General features: G+C 47.7%; 1 pseudogene; it reads right to left on the bottom strand.

Moving 5' to 3' along the window:
• Positions 1–6,412: 6,412 nt before the first annotated feature.
• On the bottom strand, positions 6,413–13,419 carry LOC140357797 (uncharacterized; annotated as a pseudogene).
• Positions 13,420–13,636: the final 217 nt, after the last annotated feature.

Raw genomic sequence — 13,636 nt, 5'->3', positions numbered from 1 at the left:
ACGAGAGAGGGAGAGAGAGAAGGAGAGAGAGAGAAAGAAAAGGAGAGAGAGAGAGAAAGAGAAGGAGAGAGAAAGAGAAGGAGAGAGAGAGAAAAAGAGGAGAGAGAAAGAGAAGGAGAGAGAAAGAGGAGAGAGAGAGCGGAGAGAGAGAAAGAGTAAGAAGGAGAGAGAAAGAGAAGGAGAGAGAGAGAGGAGAGAGAGAAAGATGGAAAAATATAGAGAACGAGAGAGAAGGAGAGAGAGAAAGAGGGAGAACGAGAGAGAGAGAGAGAGAGAAAGGGGGAGAAGGAGAGAGAGAGAGAGGAGAGAGTAAGAAGGAGAGAGAGAAAGAGAAGGAGAGAGAGAAAGTGAGAGAGAAAGAGGGAGAAGGAGAGAGAGAAAGATGGAGAAATATAGAGAGAACGAGGGAGAAGGAGAGAGAGAGAGAGAGAGAGAGGGGGGGAAGGGAAAGACTGACTTTACAATGACATTTATTGATAGCTGATTTTAAAAACACACACAACAAATTAGTCAAACATCATCAGTCCTGTTTTCATATTTACAAAAGTAAAAGCAGCTCCCCCTCCCTCACTGCACACAGCCCCTCCCTCACTGCACACAGCTCCTCCCTCACTGCACACAGCTCCTCCCTCACTGCACACAGCCCCTCCCTCACTGCACACAGCCCCTCCCTCACTGCACACAGCTCCTCCCTCACTGCACACAGCCCCTCCCTCACTGCACACAGCCCCTCCCTCACTGCACACAGCCCCTCCTCACTGCACACAGCTCCTCCCTCACTGCACACAGCCCCTCCCTCACTGCACACAGCCCCTCCCTCACTGCACACAGCTCCTCCCTCACTGCACACAGCCCCTCCCTCACTGCACACAGCCCCTCCTTCACTGCACACAGCCCCTCCCTCACTGCATAGAGCCTCCTCACTGCACACAGCCCCTCCCTCACTGCACACAGCTCCTCCCTCACTGCACACAGCCCCTCCCTCACTGCACACAGCTCCTCCCTCACTGCACACAACCCCTCCTCACTGCACACAGCCCCACCCTCATTGCACACAGCCCCTCCTCACTGCACACAGCCCCTCCTCACTGCACACAGCCCCTCCCTCACTGCCCACACATTCTCAAACTCCTCTAGCGCCCCCTTCAGTGTGTTGTACACATGTTCAAGTCAGTTCGAGTCGTACTGTGATCAGTTTCTTTAAAAGTTCCACAGGGTCCGAGCAGCCCGACCCAGCTGCCTGGTTCCTCCGAGTGAGCCAGATGCTCATTTTGGCCTGACCCAGTAAAATGTTTGTTAAAGCTAAAGTTGGACACTGTGCTGGAGAATCCCTGGGTCCAAACACAAACATCTCCCTGGACGGGGTTTGGCCCAGTCACAGGAGCCAAAGTCACAGGAGAGCAAACAGAGGAACGAGCCGTGGGCAGGACAGCCACAGATGTTCCAGTGTCTCCTTCTGATGACAGGAGACACAGTGGCTGTCCGGTCTTGGGCCAAAGCGCGCCACATGTCTGTTCGTGGCCACGGCCCCATGCACCACCCTCCACTGGAGATCCGCACAGCGTTTCTCTATCGGGGGCGGTAAAGGGACCTCCAGCTGCCCCGCGGAGAGGAGCCTGGGGCCAACACCCTCAACCACCCGGACTCCGGTACACTGGCCAGGGCGGCTTTGTGAAGGACTTTGGTGGAAATGCGATACAGGTGCTCCTTTTCCACTGTGGACATTTCTGGGAGGACAGGGGTGTCAAACGTTAGAAGGCCTCCATTTTTGTCTTGTGCCCCTCCAGCAGCCCTCACAGACAGAGAGAGGAAAGACGCCAGCCGGTTTGGTGGGAGAAGTCCATAAAGTCCCACTTCATATCGGAAACGCGCTGGGAGTCCACGCTGCACCTCCCGCAACACTCTCTGCAACTGCACCTCCTGCAACAGTCTCTGCAGCTTCACCTCCTGCAACAGTCTCTGCAGCACCCGCTGAGACCTCACCCCTGTCTCCTGACTCAACTGAGCCGCACTCTTCAACCCTCGCTCAGTCCTCAAGTCAGCCACCTTGGTCAGTCCTGTTGCAACTAACACCCGTCTCACATGTGTCGAGCCCAACAGGCTGCTCGTTACCATGGGGTTATAAAACAGGGATTCCTGGCCAGCATGTCCATATGGCTCCTCCCTGGAGAAAGGAAGGGAAGGGAGAAGCTGAGGACCAAAGAGGAACCGCTGTACAGCTCTCAGGCAAAAAGCTGCCGATCGGCCGGAAAGGTCTACCAAACCCTGTCCTCCTTCATCCACGGGCAAGTAAAGCACAGCAGCTCTAAGCCAGTGGAAGCCTCCCCAGACGTAATCCACCAGCCTCCATTGAACATTTGCCACTACAGAGTCTGGGGGTTGCAACACAGTGAACAGGTGTCAGAGACAGGAGGCCGCCAAAGTATTGGCCACCAAAACTCTCCCCCTGTAAGACAGCTGGGGCTGGACCCAGATCCATCGAGACAATCGGGCGCTTACCTTTTCCTCAAGACCTGCCCAGTTCTTAGTCTGAAATAGCTCGCTCCCCAGATACACCCCTAAGCACTTGATCCCATCTGTGCTCCACTGCAGTCCTGCTGGTCTCATCTCCTGCGCCTACTGTCCTTGAAGATAACTTTTACATTTATTCAAATTTACACAGGCAAATGAGGAACAGGCAGATGAGGCACATTCATAGAGGCGCAGCACCTGCTGCAAGGTCACCAAGTCTGATTGCCCCACAATGATCACCGTAATATCGTCCGCGAAAGCGATGTGATGCCTGCCCCAGAGGAAGTCCCCTCAACCCACTCCTGAGCTGATGGAGCAGAGGCTCAATTGCAATGACGTATTCCTGCATTCCTGATAAAGAACAACCCTGTCGGATGCCCCTACTTACTGCCACCGGCCGGCTGAGCACACCCCCTACCCTTAGCAACACTGAAGCTCCTGCGTATGGAGTCTTAATCCATGTTGTAAATTGTGTGGGAAAGCCAAACGTTTCCATGATGTGAAAGAAATAGTTGTGATCCACCCTGTCAAAAGCCTTCTTCTGGTCAATCGACAGGAGGCCCACGTCCAACCCCTTTACTCCTTGTGACGTAGGATGGCCGGAGCGGTTGAAGTCAAGGAAGACGAGAAATAACTATGGTCCACATTTCTTTTAATTCTCAATCAAAATAAAGTGCAAAGTGCATGTGCAAAAAGGTTTGGAGGCCACGAGCTGTGTCCTCTCCAACAACAGAACAAGGACTGATGGTTCAGGCGTCTTTTATCTTGTCCACCCCATTGGGTCAAACTATAAATAATTACCAGGGCTGTTGACATTATCTTTAGCTCATAAAATTGTACTAAAACCTCCATAAAAAACAATAAACACATACACATTTAACCATACATACATATATACATAAAACCCTAAAACCAACTCCTAATCAATAACAAAAACCCTAAAACCCCTGTGCTAACCCCTGTGCTAACCCAACACTTCCTCTGTCTTGGTCTAGCCAGGAACCTTTAAAAAGGGAGCTTGTTCCTGGAGTTAACCCTTTGACTCCTGGACACAAGAACAGAGGAAGTTAGTAACATACACAATTCACTAAAAACACAAACCACATTAACACACACCAAAACATCTTTAACAAATATTGCACTATATATATTGCACATAACCAATTTAACAATTTAATCCGTTTCCCTTTTCCCTCCAGGACAGACGGCCTTCATTAAAGTGCCCCTATGCACCAGATCTAAAAATGGGATTAAAGAGACATTACTTTAATAAATATTTCAAATACATTTTGTGCAATTGTCTTTTTAAAGTGCTAATAGATGTCTAAAGTGCTGTGTGCAATGAAAGTTAAATGTAATTTAAAGTGCTAGTGTAATAACTTGCTCTTTGTTGCACTCCTGCAATATCAATAATATCACAAATGAGAAAGAGGTTGTCCATAATAGTTCGGCCTGGGATCCAGTACGTTTGAGTATGGTGGATTATTGAGTCCAAATAGTCCTTAAATCTATTGGAGAACATCTTTGCAACTATTTTGTAGTCTGTGCAAAGCACTGAGACTGGTCTCCAGTTTTCCAACAAAGTCAGATCTCCAAAACCGCTCTAGTACAGCTGAGAGGAAGTCTGCCGTGAGCCAATGCTGACGTGAAGACCATGTGCATGTCCTGCAACAACACCAGAATCTTTTATAGAAGTCTGGAGGTAGTCCATCGATTCCCGGGGCTCGTCCACAGTTAAGCTGTTGCACCGCAGCGGTCATCTCTTCCATAGTGACAGGTGAAGCTAGAGATACCGCCTCCCACTCTAGCTTGGGCAGCCCCTCCGCCATCTGCCCCCAACTCTCCTCATCACACTCACAGGCCCCAAACAGTTCAGAGTAAAAGTCTATGGCCTTCCGCCGCATTAAAGAGGGGTCAGCCGTGACCTCGCCATTGGCCATTTTGAGATGCATTAGGTCGTTACCTACTCTGCCCTTTCTCTCTAAGTTGAAAAAGTAGCGGTAGGTGCATCAATGTCACAGAGTGCAGTGATTTTTGCCTTAACTAGCGCCCCCTTTGCTCTCTCATTCATAAAAGACCTAAGACCTTCCTTCTGTTTGCCCATGTGCCCCTGCTCCCTGTTCCCCTGGTGATTCCATCCTCCAGAGATGCCACCTCCCTCTCCAGTTGCTTAAGCTCTTCCCTCCCTGCATAATGTGTATAAAACTTGTACTGCTAAACAAACAATTTAATTTGGGTCTTCCCCACCACTTGAGCACATCTATAAAATCTGTCTTCCTAATCCGCCACTGCTCCCAGAACTCCTCAAAAGCCTTGATGAACTCCCTCTCTTCCAAAGGTCTTAAGTTAATTTGCCAGAAGGGGCAACGCAGAGCACGCAACGGTAATGAATAGTCCAACGTCACCAAATCGTGATCTGAAAACCCAGTAGGAATGATTTGTGAGCTCTTAAGATGATTCCTATGGCATTAGGATAGAATCCTATTAACATAGACTCTATCCAGACGGGCTGCACTCAGTGCCTGCACTGGCCCGGAACCATGTATACTGACGCGCTGAGGGGTGGCACTGTCTCCATGTGTCCACGAGGTCATTCTCCCTCAGCACACTGGCCAACATGGCGGCTGCATTCGGATGGGGCTCTACCGTATTTCTGTCCTGTGTGATACAGTTCCAGTCCCCGCCCACTATTATCACCGAGTCACTGTTAAAATCTTTGAGCTTTCTGTTCAATTTGTGCACTAGCTCCATTCGATGTGTAGGGGAGTTATGTGCATGGATATTTATAAATATAAAATGTGTGTCCCTCATTGTCCCCTGCACTACCTGGAGCCTGCTACCCTCCACCTCCAGGTGAGTGGCACTGCCCAGTCTCGTTCAGACATCAGGACTGCCCCTCCTGCACTGACATTTGTCCCATGGCTCATGAATATTGGCCCTGACCACACCCTGCTCCAGCCTGCCTCGTTGTCCGCCGTGCTGTGTGTCTCCTGTAAGAACAACACATCCAAAGTCTTCACTTTCATCATCTCTTGTCACAACTTCAGCCAGGCTTTAGTTGTTTCTCCATTGGTCAATCCCCTTCAGTGCCACTCCAACCAATCAGAGCAGACTCCACCCTCTCCTGCTCTCCACTAATTACTCATCACATTCACCTGGCCTGCCCCGCCTCAGTATATGGACTGGTCCATTTCCCTCTGTTCCCTGGGATATTGTCTTGTGTGTTACCGTAGCGCCCAGCAACCACTTATCCTGATGCTTATCCTGCCTGTTCCTGTTTTGACCTGCCTTTTTGAACTTTGGACCATCTCTTTTGCCTGCCCCATTCTGGGTTTGTCTGCCACGTGTTGCAACCTTGTTTTCATCTCCGCTGGTAATAAATACACTAAACCTGAACTGTTACCTGTGTCGTGCATTTGGGTTCTTGCCCGCCATTTTGTGACTCCTGACATCTCTGCTACCGATACCTGCTTCACCGTGTCACTGCCCCCATTGATATTAAGAGATCCTATTTTAATGCTCTCTATAGAAAGAAAAGGGGAAAGGAAAAATAGTTTAAAAAACAAACAAACACCCCAATGATAAAAACACATTACTATTTCGGCCTGTCAACCCGTGGGCCCTTTTTGTCTTTCTTTATCCTCCCTCCTGTACCTTTTTTCTTTTGACTCAGTTGGTCTATGCCAACTTGCCTCTTTATTCCTGTAACTGAATTATTAAAACCATCTGCATCTGGGAAGAAATCTAGCATGTTGACTGATTTGTTGCCATAAGTGACATCCAAGAAGTCTTTGACAGAGTAGGGAGGGGGCTCATCTAGCCCCGCCTCTTGAGACATGTCAGAGTTGTGACAGTGTATCATCCTCCTCCAACATGTCCTTCTCCTCCCTCCCCTGCATCCTCACTGCTCCCCTTCGGTGGACCCTCCACTAGACCCTCCGCTGCGCTCTGTGACGGGGCGGGGCACTGTTTGCAGTTTCTCCCAATGTGTCGTCTCGTGCTGTTGTTGCTCAGTCTGCACATCCGTGATGTTGTCATCCATCTGTGACTCCCTGGATGTCTCGGTCTCAGTGTGAGCCCTCGCAGCTCCAGAGGGCCCAGGCTCCTGCTCTGTCTCCGGGGTTTTACCTGGGGGAGTGCCTGCCCCCCGCTCTGACACCCCGGTTCGGGGCTCACAGTGGGGGCATGACGCGCGTTTGTGCCCTATGTGTCCACAGTCAAAACACTTCATGCTCCCTGTTCTCAAACTTGACTGCAAAAGACAGCTCCAACGCCCCGCTGGAGTCAGTCAGATACATGAAGCATTGACGTCTGAAAGACTGTACGTGCTGCAGCCTCGCGTCTTTACAGCCCAGACGCACCGGCTTCAACCCACTCGCTAACTTGCCGAAACGGACCAGCTCTCTCTCTATGCTTTCATTGGGGATAAACGGCAGCACGCCAGACACCGTCACCCTCACCGAAGGAACAAACAATGGAGACTTCGACACAAAGTCGTTCTCCAGCACCGGCCCGCTTTCAAACCCGTCATGCACCAGGTGTACCTCACGCAAAAAAGCGACCACTGCTTTGATCATTTGTGAACCGTAAACGATATTCCCGTGGCCCACCTGCTCCCCCAGGACCAGCAACACCTGTTCTACAGTGTTTGAGTGATAATAATAATAATAATAATAATAAATATAGCCGCAAGCGGCAATGATCGGCCCTCGCCACGCCGCCGCCACACCGCCGCCACGCCGCAAGAGGAGGGGGCGCTAACGCGCCCCAATTGTCCTTTTATCACGCCTACTGCTGAATCTGTGACGCTGTCACATGTTCTCCCCTTTGTTTTACCATCAAAAAGCAATTTTATTTTGAATTCTTGGCAAAATGTGCGGCTTTGCCGCACAGACACCGTGACTCTTTGAATGAAAATGTGGATAACTTTTGATGGTCCTGAAGATGAGTCTCACCAAATTTCAGGTTAATAGGGCTGACGCCCTGGGAGGAGTTTGTGAAAGTCTAAAGTGTAAACATGTTCTGGCCCCATTGGAATAACATGGGAGGTTTCGGTCATCGTTACGGCAACGCCATAACAATTATGACATGGGTCTCATTGACTTTTTTGATGGGGATGCTAAAATTGAGTTGTGTGTCAAATTTCATATAATTTCGCAAAACTAAACATTTAACCTCCATATAAAATCTGTAGGGGGCGCTGTGGCGCCAAATGAATTTATTTCACTTCAAGTAGGTTTAGGGCAAAGAGTTTAACAACTGATTCTAATTTGACGCAATTCGGACTTTATCTGCGCAAACGGCAGAAATTTTAAATATGGGAGATTTCTGAAATTTTAGTTACAGTTTGCGGCTTCGCCGCACAGAGACCGTGAGAGGTATCAATGTAATTTGGATAACCTTTGATGTCCCACTCCTCAGTAGCATTTTCACCAAATTTCAGCTTTTTAGGGCCAACGCCCTGGGAGGAGTTCGTAAAAGTACGACGTTTGGAAAGACTCCGAAGTCATGTTTAGCCATTTTTGAAGCAATATGGCCGACATTTGGTTCGGGGGACGGCGTTGCCGTAATAATATTTTTTACTTCTCTTGTCACCATCTACCTCTGTGCCAAATTTCATGATTCTACGATCAGATTTTTTTTGGGTCATTTCCCATCTCTCAATGCATTTTTGGTACATTTGGTGGCGCTGACGCGCCAATTTTTTTTATTTTAGAAAAGGGAAATAGCCAGAATGTAGAGAGGCACGATTTTTAGAGGTGTGCAAATTTTTGTGACTTTTCGTCAATGTTCACTGGGTGAAAAATAGGGGGGTTGGTCCCGAGAAGAAGAAGAAAGAAAGAAAGAAAGAAAGAATAATATTCCGATGCGAAAACAATGTTTCCCATTTTTCAAATATCATAAACTATACATTTTCGGAAAGCGCTCGCGCTTTCCTACCTCATGGTGTGGGTCCCTGGTCACTGACGGGTACTTTCGATAATTTTGAGTGGGCTCCGCCCACTTTGTGTTTTTGGCCCTCTATACAGTAATAATGTTCAATTTTTGCATTACATGCTTATATGCACGGAACATGCAAGAGATGGGGAACGTATTCGTGAGCTACTTAGCGCAAATGAGTGCTTTATATGGGGATCTCAATGTAAAATGCTCGTTTAGTGCGCACTTTTGCACGGGCTTCGCCCGTTTACAACGGTAATGTTCCATTTTCCTACAACTAATTAGTATGCACGGGGCGTGCATGAGTGGAGGAGTGCGTTAGTGAGTGTTTGGAAGTGGGCGAGCGCTTCGCGCTCGATTTCGTGCGCACTACGTGCGCACTTTCGCAGCCGTGCTTCGCACGGCCTTACGAGATTAATAGGCCTCTCGCCAGCTTGTGGCGCTCGGGCCTAATAATAATAATAATAATAAATATAGCCGCAAGCGGCAATGATCGGCCCTCGCCACGCCGCCGCCACGCCACAAGAGGAGGGGGCGCTAACGCGCCCCAATTGTCCTTTTATTACGCCTACTGCTGAATCTGTGACGCTGTCACATCTTCTCCCCTTTGTTTTACCATCAAAAAGCTATTTTATTTTGAATTCTTGGCTAAATGTGCGGCTTTGCCGCACAGACACCGTGACTCTTTGAATAAAAATGTGAATAACTTTTGATGGTCCACCCCTGAAGATGAGTCTCACCAAATTTCAGGTTAATAGGGCTAACGCCCTGGGAGGAGTTTGTGAAAGTATAAAGTGTAAACATGTTCTGGCGATTTCCCCATTGGAATAACATGGGAGGTTTTGGTCATCGCTACGGCAAAACCATAACAATTATGACATGGGTCTCATTGACTTTTTTGATGGGGATGCCAAAATTGAGTTGTGTGTCAAATTTCATAAAATTTCGCAAAACTAAACATTTAACCTCCATATAAAATCTGTAGGGGGCGCTGTGGTGCCAAATTTATTTATTTCACTTCAAGTATGTTTAGCGCAAAGAGTTTAACAACTGGTTCTAATTTGACGCAATTCGGACTTTATCTGCGCAAACGGCAGAAATGTTAAATCTGGGAGATTTCTGAAATTCTAGCTAAAGTTTGCGGCTTCGTCGCACAGAGACCGTGAGAGGTATCAATGTAATTTGAAAAACGTTTGATCTCCCACTCCTCAGTAGCATTTTCACCAAATTTCAGCTTTTTAGAGCCAACGCCCTGGGAGGAGTTCGTAAAAGTACGACGTTTGGAAAAACTCCAGAGTCCTGCTTAGCCATTTTTGAACCAATATGGCCGACATTTGGTTGGGTGGACGGCGTTGCCGTAATAATATTTTTTACTTCTCTTGTCACCATCTACCTCTGCGGCAAATTTCATGATTCTACGATCAGATTTTTTATGGGTCATTTCCTATCTCTCAATGCATTTTTGGTACATTTGGGGGCGCTGACGCGCCAATTTTTTTTATTTTAGAAAAGGGAAACAGCCAGAATGTAGAGAGGCACGGTTTTTAGAGGTGTGCTAATTTTTGTGACTTTTCGTCAATGTTCACTGGGTGAAAAATAGTGGGGTTGGTCCTGAAAAGAAAGAAAAAAGAAAGAAAGAAAGAATAATATTCCGATGCGAAAACAATGTTTCCCATTTTTCAAATATCAAACTACATTTTCGGAAAGCGCTCGCGCTTTCCTACCTCATCGTGTGGGTCCCTGGTCACTGACGGGTACTTTCGTTAATTTTGAGTGGGCTCCGCACACACGTGTTTTTGGCCCTCAATACAGTAATAATGTTCAATTTTTGCATTACATGCTTATATGCACGGAACATGCAAGAGATGGGGAACGTATTCGTTAGCTACTTAGGGCAAATGAGTGCTTTATATGGGGATGACGACCGCAAATGTAAAGTGCTCGTTTAGTGCGCACTTTTGCACGGGCTTCGCCCGTTTACAACAGTAATGTTCCATTTTCCTACTACTAATTAGTATGCACGGGGCGTGCGTGAGTGAAGGAGTGCGTTAGTGAGTGTTTGGAAGTGGGTGAGCGCTTCGCGCTCGATTTCGTGCGCACTACGTGCGCACTTTCGCAGCCGTGCTTCGCACGGCCTTACGAGATTAATAGGCCTCTCGCCAGCTTGTGGCGCTCGGACCTAATAATATATTTTATTTGTAATGGACTTTACATTCCAATGGAACCTCAAAGTGCTAACAGAGGCTAAAAACAACCAGCAAGTTACAGTTAAAACAAGTTAAAAACAATAAAGCATACACACACACAGATAAAACATGAGAATTTTAAAAGGCTTTTTTAAATAAAAATGTCTTTAGGACTTTTTTAAATGCCTCCACACTTTGTGGGGCCCTCAGGGTCTCTGGAAGGGCCTGGAAGGCCCTGTCTCCCATGGTGGAGAGGTTGGCTCTGGGCTGGTGCAGGCGGTGGGTGGACATAGTGGAGCGGAGGGTTCTTGGGGCGGTGTGTGGTGTGAGGAGCTCACTGAGGTAGACAGGGGCAGTTCCATGTGTGCACTGGTGGGTGAGGAGACAGAGTTTATATTGAATTCTCTGTTGAATGGGCAGCCAATGAAGGGATCTGAGGACTGGAGTGATGTGGTCATATTTGCTCTTCCTCGTCAGGACCCGGGCAGCACAGTTCTGGATGTGCTGCAGCTTTTGTAGAGTTTTACCAGGGATCCCGACGAGGAGGGCATTGCAGTAGTCCAATCTGGAGGAGACGAAAGCATGGATTAACTTCTCGGCGTCGGGTTGGGAAAGGGAGGGGCGGAGTTTTGCAATGTTTTTAAGGTGGAGGAAAGAGACCTTGCAGAGGTGACGGATGTCGGAGTCGAAAGTGAGATGTGAATCAAATCTGACACCAAGGTTTGTAACGGATGAGGACGGAGAGATGTTATGATCAAAGATCAGGATACAGTTGAGGTTTGCAAAGGACTGGGTTTGGTGGGGGGTACCAATGAGAATAGCTTCCGTTTTACTGCTGTTCAGTTGAAGGAAGTTGTCAGTCATCCATGCCGAGGACCGACCCTTGAGGCACCCCGCAGCTGACTGTATGTGGTAACGATTTTAACTGTCCTAGGATCACAAACTCTGTCCTGCCCATGAAATATGACCGGAACCAGTTTAGTGTGGTCCCAGAAAGTCCAACTATTGACCGGAGGTGATGGAGTAGGATGGTGTGGTCCACGGTGTCAATAGCAGATGATAAGTCCAATAATAGGAGGAGTGATGGTGAGCCCTGGTCCGCAGTCATCAGCAGGTCGTTCATGACGCGGACCAGGGCTGTCTCTGTATTGTGAGCTGATCGGAAACCGGATTGAAATTTTTCATACAGTTTATGGATGTGAAGATGACTGTGGATTGGGCTGCTACAACTTTTTCCAGGACTTTGGAAAGGAACGGCAGGTTTGAAATGGGTCTGTAGTCGGCCAGAATTTCAGGGTCGAGGGAGTGATGGGGGCGGCGTGCCCTCACCTGAGAGGGACGCCATGCCCCGCAACCACCGGGCACACTCGCTCAAACACCGCTTAACACGATCCTAGAAAACAACAGCTGGGAGAAGGAGAGAGAGAAAGAGACGGAGAAGGACAGAGAAAAGGATAGAGGGATAAAAGAGAGAGAGAGCAATATCATTCTAAAATCTTTCCAATCTAGCTTTATGATTATATATCTGATAGATCTATGGTCTCCACAGGGTTTCGTTGTTACGGCAACTAGTCTTCGTTGTTACGGCAACTAGTCAACTCTTCACACACACTAAAGTGATCGCAGGAATCTATCGCAATCACGATTAAGCTAGCATTTCCAAAAAACGAGAAAAGTGCAAATACAAATGATCTCACTCAGCAGACGACGAAACAAAGAAAAGACATTCATTGTGGTTGTTAGTGTCTCCACGGTGCCGTTGCGGAGAACACGTTGGCCGTGATTGTATTGAGCGATTACCGTGACGGAGCGGTCATGAGATCCTCTGTGAAAGGCGAATCAATAGAGCCAGCGGGGGGCAGCACAGGGAGCGGCAGAGAGGACACGGGAGTTCAACACAGCAGACTTCATAGAGCTATAGTTACATTATTCACCTTGTACCGTTCATTACAGCCACTATTTTAAAATTGTGGGTAAAAAACTGCAATTTGTGAGCAATTAAAAAGCTAATCCTTCTTTATCAATATGTATTTTTGTATTTTATTCTCTCTAAAGTTATAAAATATTATATACCTAACAGAGATGTCTAAGGGTGAAATTGTTGTTGTTGTTTTTCATCTAACAATGTGTTTTTCCTTTGTGCCTTTTTAATTATGTTTGCCAGTCAGAGGGACAAAAACACCACCTGCTGCCGTATCGAATCTCGTCGTCAGAGTGAACGAACGTCCGACTCGGCAAAGTCTAGTGATTCAGTATTTTCACTTTTTAGAAAGAAGTGTTTATCTTCTTGCTAGAAAACAGTTAATCCAGGCGACATTTCTCTCAGTTCTAGATTATGGTGATATTATATATATGCATTCAGCTCTAAGGTTCAGTTCTATGGTTCAGTTCTATGGTTCAGTTCTATGGTTCAGTTCTAAGGTTCAGTTCTATGGTTCAGCTCTAAGGTTCAGTTCTATGGTTCAGTTCTATGGTTCAGTTCTATGGTTCAGCTCTAAGGTTCAGTTCTAAGGTTCAGCTCTAAGGTTCAGCTCTAAGGTTCAGCTCTAAGGTTCAGCTCTATGGTTCAGCTCTAAGGTTCAGCTCTAAGGTTCAGCTCTAAGGTTCAGTTCTAAGGTTCAGCTCTAAGGTTCAGCTCTTAAGGGGGTTACACACCGCAGCGTCCAAAGCGTCCAGTTTATATTCAAAGTCTATGTAAACGATTTCCGCGTTTTCGTACGCTCTCGGCGCTTTGGACGCGCGTCCAAGGCTCGAGAGCGTCCAAAGCGTCCGCCACCGACATGTTCAGCTTTGTCCAACTTTCTGCGGCAGATGTGCCGCAGCAGCCAATCGGAGATGACGCTCCAGTGACGTGCTATGCACGACCCGGAAGAAGACCCAAAACAAACCCGCAAGATCAAAGAAATCCTTAAGACGCAGCTCTTGGAGCAAATAATGATATTGACTAAACTCTGCTCAGCTCTGAAGTATCTGCGGGTCCCAAACGGGCCCCGGGGCCC

Source organism: Eucyclogobius newberryi, unplaced genomic scaffold, assembly GCF_026437365.1.
Source record: "Eucyclogobius newberryi isolate DKJ021-1_F unplaced genomic scaffold, fEucNew1.0.hap1 SCAF_13, whole genome shotgun sequence".
NCBI classification, from domain to species: domain Eukaryota; kingdom Metazoa; phylum Chordata; class Actinopteri; order Gobiiformes; family Gobiidae; genus Eucyclogobius; species Eucyclogobius newberryi.
Note: the sequence above shows the minus strand (reverse complement) of the source record. Positions and strands in the feature narration are given on the sequence as shown.